Raw genomic sequence first — 7,860 nt, 5'->3', positions numbered from 1 at the left:
CATGTCGATGTCGCTTTCATATCGCATCGCGTATCGTATCGCATATCGTATCGCTCTAATGTGCACCGTGCCTTAGACTATAGTCTATAGATAAAATCTTAGTTAAAACAAGTAAAAAAGTCTAAGTTATAGCGGTTACCTTTCCGAAAACTACCCCTACATGTAAGCAGGGGTGGTTTTACCCCTATTTAAAACATCTTCGATAGAACGTTCAGTTATACATAATGAGATAAACTTATGTATGTATATGGGCAAATCTAAAAAACAGGTACACTTTCAAAACAAAAAGTTAAATTTTTTAATTTGTGGGCGCACCTATGTTTTATATATGATTCTATTCGTAATCTGTAAATTAATTAATTTATATTTAAATCGATAAATATGGGCGTCACTGATTTTCATCAAGTGCTTCAAAAGTTAGACGAAGAATAAAGATTTAGATCGCTGAAATAGAAAACAACAAAATAAACTGGGTTCAAATTACGCTGTGCAAGTTGTAAATTTTCTACAAAGATTTTGAAAGTTGAACTCACTTAATTGGGAGGTTCTGAATTCATTGGCATCCCCCGTTTTACCGCATTGGCTCCGGTTTTCGAGATAAAGGTACTTGGAAATTTGATTAAATTTTAACTATTTTATAAATAACTGCTTCGGTTTTGAAGTTATTTTACTAAAATTTTGAACATAACGATTTTACATATTACCTTAATTATTCCTTAAAATTATCGAAATGGGTCCACTTGTAACATATAGCTCCAATACAACTGATTACTCAGTTATGTGTTTTTGCGCTGCAACTCTAACTTCATATCTGAATAATAAATTGTATGCGTGATATATAATAAATTCAACCTATATTGGCTCTGAAAAGTTGTATGGGAGCTAGGTGTTATAGTAAACCGATGTCGATGATTTTAAGAGATAATGAAGGTAATGTAAAAATACAATCGTGTGCAAAATTTTAGTAAAATATCTTCAAAACTGAGGAAGATTTTTTATGAAATAGTTATAATTTAAGCAAAGTTTCAAGTACCGCTATCTCGAAAAGTGGAGCCAATCGGGCAAAACTGAGGACGCCATTGAACTTAGAAGGCTCCAATTAAGTAAGAGCACCTATCAGAACCTTTGTCGAAAAAAACTTGATTTGATATCACGCTCAAAATATTCTGACTACAAGTAGGAGCATCATTAAAAGTAGCAAATCAGGGGTTTTACACACTTCTAGAGAAACTTTGTTTGAAGCATTTGACAGGTATATGTAACTTTATAAGGACTGCAGGCCTTCAGTTAAGATGTTTTTGGAATAATCGCAGAATATTTTATCTTTGAAAGTTTGTTTATTCTGAAAGCACGCCTCTTGCTAAGGTATCAAATTGTTCGTGTTTGAAGAATACAATACACCTTTAAAAAGTTTTTAAAATGAAACGCTTCAAAAACTATACGCGATAAACCGAAAATTTTGAAAATTGTGAAAAGTGGAGTTACAAACTTTCAGTTACTTGCTATTTAGTTATTTTTTAAAGCACACTTTAGTTACCTATTACATATGAAGTGTCCACATAAGTACTAATTGGCTATAAAATTTCAAACCAGTATATTGTGTGCTTCAAAAGTTATGACAGAATAAACATTTCACCTCTTAAAAATTACACAAAAAATTCATTTATTTTAATATATTTTTTTCATGAAAACATCTATAACTCAAAAGTTACGCAACAAATTGATTAAAATTTTTTTTGTGGCTTCAAGTATACGCCTTTGAATTATAATCAAAAGCAACCCGTTCGATATAGTTTACAACCATGAAAATAAAGCTTAATAACACAAAGGCTACCTGTTTTTTAGATTTGCCCACACAGTTATATGTGGCCGGTATCACGCCCATTTTCCAAAATTCCATAATAATGTTACTCCTTTTTAAGGGATTGCGTCCGTAAATTTCGAAATACCGAAGTTTCAAGCATATCTGAAATTTACCGTTATATGAAAAGTGGACGTAATTTTAGTTGGATTTCAATAATTTTCAACATTTTGCTTTTATGTCGCAAGCACAACAATCGTAACGAGTTTGGTACAAATTGGTAGAACGGTTACCGTGATACACATATGTATGTTGTCATAAGTGGGTGGTGCCACGCCCATTTTCCAAAATTTTATCATGAGCGTATTTTTTGCTAAAGAGATATTGCAAACATTAATTTTGAATAAATTAGCTTCCGTATTTATTGATTTATCGAAGATTTCTGCTTTCTCTAAATTACCGATATATGGGATGTGGGCGTGGTTATTGTCCGATTTTAAAAGGCAAGAACTGTGCCAAGAAATTGGTAAAGCAGTTACCAAGATAGAGGTATGTTCTCATAAGTGGATGTGGCTATGCCCATTTTCCAACAATCTATATTATTACTATTTTTCGTCTAAAGATCGTTGTAAATATCAATTGAAATTGAATAAGCTTCAGTAGTTACTAAAATATCGCAGTTTTCGTATTTCTGAAAACTAGCGTTATGTGGGAGGTAGGCGTGGTTATTGTCCGATTTTGCCCATTTTCAGTATCATCCGTCCTACGCTAAAAAGAAGCACACACACCAAGTGTAGTTAAGATATCTCAATTTTTACCCGAGCTATCGTTGCACAGACGGGCGGACGGACGGACAGACCAGTCACCTCTTAATCGATTTCTTTTTTTCATTCTGATCATTTATGTATACATTTGTCTTTATCTATCTCGATTCGTTTTGGCTGTTGCAAACAACCGTTATGTGAACAAAGTTATAATACCCTTGTGCACAAGTGCGCTCGGGTATAAAAAGAAACCTAATGAAGTTTAAAGTACATCCATCTTTTGAATTAATGTATATTTAAAAAAAAATTTATAAAAAAACTACAAACGAACTTTTTTTAGGTACAATCTCTCTCAATTAGGTGCATTTTTTTATGATATAAGGTACAATTTGTAATTTGCATTATTCATCCCTGCCTGACATAGAGACAGAACAAAAGAGAACTTTTCCTCTCTTTTACAGAGTAAAAGCACTGCTTGTCAGCTTTTACATTTTCCATTTTCCATTTTCCACCAATTAAGTCCCACACAGCGATACCAGCGAAAGCTCGAACAGTTGGTGTGATATTTGGAAACGAGACGGTTGTGCTTCTAAAAGTGAAGCTTTGTGTGCAATTAGCAATAATTTACCTGTTTTTTTTTCTTTACCTATCAACTCAATGACTACTGTATGCGCGCGTATATGTGTTCGCTTGGAGGTGCCAGAGTTTTTTGCCTAACAAATATGAAACAGAAAATAAAGATTAAAAATACATTTAGCAATAATACAGAATATATGTATATATATACATATGAATTTAGTACATACATATACATATATATGTAGATGTGTCTACCGAAGCAGCTGTGACAAGTCTTGGCACTTTTGTAAGTTGCCTGCTAATTCGTGGCCGAGTGTTAAAAGCCAGACAATTTGTATTAATTTGGGTGTGTAAGTTAGAGTGGTTAACGAATATCTGGCATACCGGGTGGAAGTTTGGTGCGAACAAACACCCAATAACAAAAAGGTTTCCCGATACATGCACGAATAAAATCGATTGAATTATCACAAAAAACTTAATTGATCGTTTTAGATATGTATGAATACAATAATACAAATAAACTACAAAAGCACGGATTATTACAAAGTGAACTCGTTGAAAACGTAGCATATATTATGGCGCTTAAAATGCAAGAGAATGACACCTGAAAATTGCAGATTATATAAATCCCCCAATGTGAAAATCTAAAGTGCGCAAAAAGTAAAAGTAATAAAAAAATTAATTAGCAGTGAAGTAAAATCTCAAAATCGTATGGGGAATAAACACATTTAACTACGGTCAAATTAGGGAAAACTGGGGTTTGCATGGTCCTAAACAACATACCAAAAGTCCCAGCGATCCAAGTACAGCTAGAACTGTAACGCTGGATTAGAGGCCACAACAAACGTTATTTTTACGAAAATCTTGTTAACGGACACTACTTTTACGAAAAAATTACGTTTACCAAGTTTGCAGCTCAGCAAATTGCCCACACTCAGAAAAAAGTCAGCTAAATATGTATATTTCTCTCAAGACATGATTTGGTAACTGAACCCAAATAATGTTACTGTAACTAAATGATTATGTTGAGAGAAACATATTTAAATGTCGTAACTAAACTCTTTTCTCAGTGTACACAAAAAAGTAGCTTTTTTTCGTAAGATTGACGGGTTTCGAGGAAATTTCATTAAACAAATTGTTACCTACAGCACGCATTAGTCTGCTGTTATGTTGGATGCGAATTCGTCCGAAAACTTAACCGTTGAATTTTTTGGTTTTGAATATGCCAGTGTGCTACACGATGCGCGTATAAGGATTTTTAGAAAATAGGCAATATATTCACAAAAAATAATCACATTGAAGTAAGGAAAAACGCCAATAGTATACATATACTTAATGTGACCAACTATTTCATAGCTCAAAGAAGTACAGGTTAGGTTAAGTTAAGTTAACTCCGCGAGCCGATTACGAAATTTCGAATGCGGCTAATTTCGATCCCTGAGAGCTCAGTGTTTGTTCAGAAGCGCGAGCCAAAATGCTTCCATAATAGCATCGCGAAGGTTGGACAGTCTAACAGAAAGTGTGGAGATGATTCCACTTCATATTCCTCTTGACAGCTGATACAATTGGATTAGTCGAAATTCCTAGTCTCACCGCATGAATACCAATCGCACAATGGCATATCAGAACCCCCATCACTAGCCCTTGAGAGGTAACGTGTGCAGAAAAACGTCTTCTTTTCCTTTCTATGTCACAAAAGGACCCGGTTTCCCTTAACCTAATAGCAGTTCGCGCTGCGACAATTCTGTCTGCAATATCCGCCGGCGCCGTGTTCAACATACGTATTAGGGCGGGTCGAAAATATAATTTTTCTCAAATCCCTTGGTAATAGTGAAAATATATTGTATCATGAAGTCAACAACAAGCCTACAAAATATTAGTCTTTTATTGTAATTTTAAGAGCCCGCGCATCGACCGCCAAGTGCCCCACAACACACTAGTCGAATAAGACCAATTCTTGTTCAAAATTCTGCGTTCAGCAAAAAGGTTTGGTGCATATCATTAGATAGTGAATCCGTTAACGCAAAAGATAAAGTCAAATGTCATTTCTCGCAGCCCTTTAGTTTATCGTTAATATCAAAGTTATCTGTTTTCAATAAAATTTTAATTGTTCTCTTGATAGTTGCACTGGCCTATAGTTAAAAGATGTAAAGAACAGCATTAATATTACTGGCGTGTATATATGCCGCTGTTTCCAAATATTCTTATCTTTTTTTAATATTAGCTATGGTTTGCGAATTTTTGCAATTTTTGGAACAATTTCGGTGGCTCTAATATCAAATCCATTATTTTCCATCATCGTGGAAAAATTTTATTTATGCAAATGAGTATGAAATAACTAAACGGGCACAACTTCTACAAACACTAATTAGTTTACTTATGTTCATGCATACAATATAAAAATTGCAAATATAGAAAAATTACAAAAAATTTTGTTCAACATTTTTTTTTTATTTTAAAATAATTTGTTTATAATCTGAAAGATTTTCATCATATTATTGGCCCCTATTATGAGTTGCATTCGATTTTCGACTGTGGTCGAAAGTGCTGAGCGAACGAATTTTCATTTGGTATTATGGCGCTCATTCGATGAAGAATAGCGCTATTGTGAATTTCGTTCGTTTAGGTCGTTCACAATAGTATATTTTTCACCGCTGAGAAGCTTTAGTTGCGTTTTTTTTACTCATTTCCAGTAAAATCCAGTAAAAGTTTTTACGAATTTTCATGTTTTGGCGTTTTCGTACGCAAAAACTTGCAAAGTAGGGGAAATTGAGAGAGCGAAAAATGACAGCTGAAGTTGCAAGTTTTTACTGGATTTTACTGGATAAATTTTTACTTGTAAAAATTTGCCAGTACGAAAAACAGCTGATCGCATGTTGCTGGATGAAATTTAAACTAATAAGGAAACTGTTTGTGGCTTTTTATTGCGGAAATTCACAAAATAAACGTATTTAAATATAAAATCTATTGTTTTATTAGGAATATGCTGCAAATAAACAACCAATTAATCAGCTGTTCATGAAACTTGCAAATTATTACTGGAAAAGCGTTCACGTACTTTTTTGTAAATTTTTTCTATGAGAGCGACTTCTTAGAAATTAAGTTACTGGAGAGTTGCTGGCAAGTTACTGGATAATTTGTAAAAAAACACAACTTTTGTTTACAAATCGAGCAAACTAAATAGTGTGCTTATACATATTTATGTAAATTTGTTCTAATTAAAATGAAATAAAAAAGAAAGCGAGTTTATAAAAACGTGGTAAAATGAGTACAACGAGTTCTGGTTCAACGATTCGTCAGAGGATGAGAGCTTAGTAAACTGGCCAGGAGTAGCAAATGTTTAAGAGAGTTTAAGTTTATTAGTCTTTCGAATATATTTTGATATAAAATATATTTAAGAAATTTGTCTACAGATTCATTAAAAAGTTCCGACCATCTAAAGTGGCGTTTGTGAGCCAAATCTATTTAAAATATTTTAAAACTATCAACAGCGCTACGATTTTGTTCTCAGAGATCGTGCCAACAGTATTGGGTTTTTCTTTCACAAGTAAAACCAGCCTTTCGAGTTTGTGTTTAGTATTCACGATGTTAGAACTGCATGAAATTAATAAAAATTGTTTAAAATTAGTGTCTAGCCGCCAAAATGTAAGAAAACATATACAAAATCATACATTTTTCACAATTTTCTAACACTTCGCTACACCATCGAAAGCAAAATTCTGTTCGATACTCAACGAAAATTTCGACACGCTTGCATAGCTCAATACGAATTTCACTTTCGATCTTCGATAGCCAGCGAAGATCGAATATCGAATGCAGCTCATAATAAGGGCCATTATCATAAATCCGTAACAGCAAGTCTCGCCTTCATTTGGTAATTATTACGTACCGATCGAGTAACATTTACCAAAGTTATATTGAAAAACTTAAATGAATCTCCAGTTTTTTTCTAAAAAAAAATTCTCTTCAATTTTATAAATAACCTTTAAATGAAAGAACCGGATTACAGAATAGTATGCCCGGGAGTGACTTTTTTCGTTCAAGCTGAATGCAAAGCAATATCGTCCTATTGGAGGGTCCTCAAAAGGATTTCCCAGGATATGTTAAAAACTATTACATTTATTTTTTAACTAAAATATTTATGTTTATCTAAACACTTAATGCGCGTCCCCTAGTTTCATATAACGGCAAATTTAGAAACCGCGAAAAATGTGCTTCTTCGGTGACTAATGAAACCATTTCGCACCAATTTTCAAGACTGCATAAATGGACTCACCCTAATTGTACTATGTTGATGTGTGTAAATACTTATATGCTTGAAACTACTATTAACTTAAATATCAAACGATTCATAATCTTTGACCATACATTTTTGACTTCATCCACCACGATCTTGAAAACTGACCAAATCGACGTGACCAAGTCCATGGTCCTTTTAATATTATATAAACATACGAAAGCATTAAAACGTTTGAAATAAATCTCGTCTCACTTTTTTGTATTTTTCACTTGGTTGCTGAAGTAATGAAGAATTGAAAATTCATAAGGGATAATTATAGTTTTTGTAAGTTTTATCTTAATATCTTAATAACTAGTAGACTTATTGAAAAATGGTAAATGAACGTGAGGTACTAAATTTAGTAACCCTTAATTTGATATATTGTCCTACTTATAATAACACTGGTCTACAAATTTCAACTTTTTTTCTGCGAATAA

The 7,860-nt window shown here is 33.1% G+C and overlaps 1 protein-coding gene across 2 annotated transcripts in view; it reads left to right on the top strand.

Moving 5' to 3' along the window:
* The first annotated feature begins 3,023 nt into the window (after window positions 1-3,023).
* Window positions 3,024-7,860, top strand: part of LOC118749571 — a 149,006-nt gene continuing 144,169 nt past the window's right edge. Inside the window, exon 1 of one of the 2 annotated variants that reach the window (XM_036484373.1) lies at window positions 3,024-3,261. The gene's annotated coding sequence lies outside the window, so the exon portion shown is untranslated. Of the gene's footprint in view, window positions 3,431-7,860 lie in introns of both variants that reach the window. The other variant, XM_036484372.1, reaches the window with a different exon arrangement.

The sequence above is a fragment of the Rhagoletis pomonella genome, unplaced genomic scaffold (genome assembly GCF_013731165.1).
Source record: "Rhagoletis pomonella isolate Grant_MI unplaced genomic scaffold, Rhpom_1.0 Rhpom_scaffold_00020, whole genome shotgun sequence".
NCBI lineage: Eukaryota > Metazoa > Arthropoda > Insecta > Diptera > Tephritidae > Rhagoletis > Rhagoletis pomonella.
The sequence above is the reverse complement of the archived record's forward strand: the minus strand, read 5'-3'. Positions and strand labels throughout refer to the sequence as shown.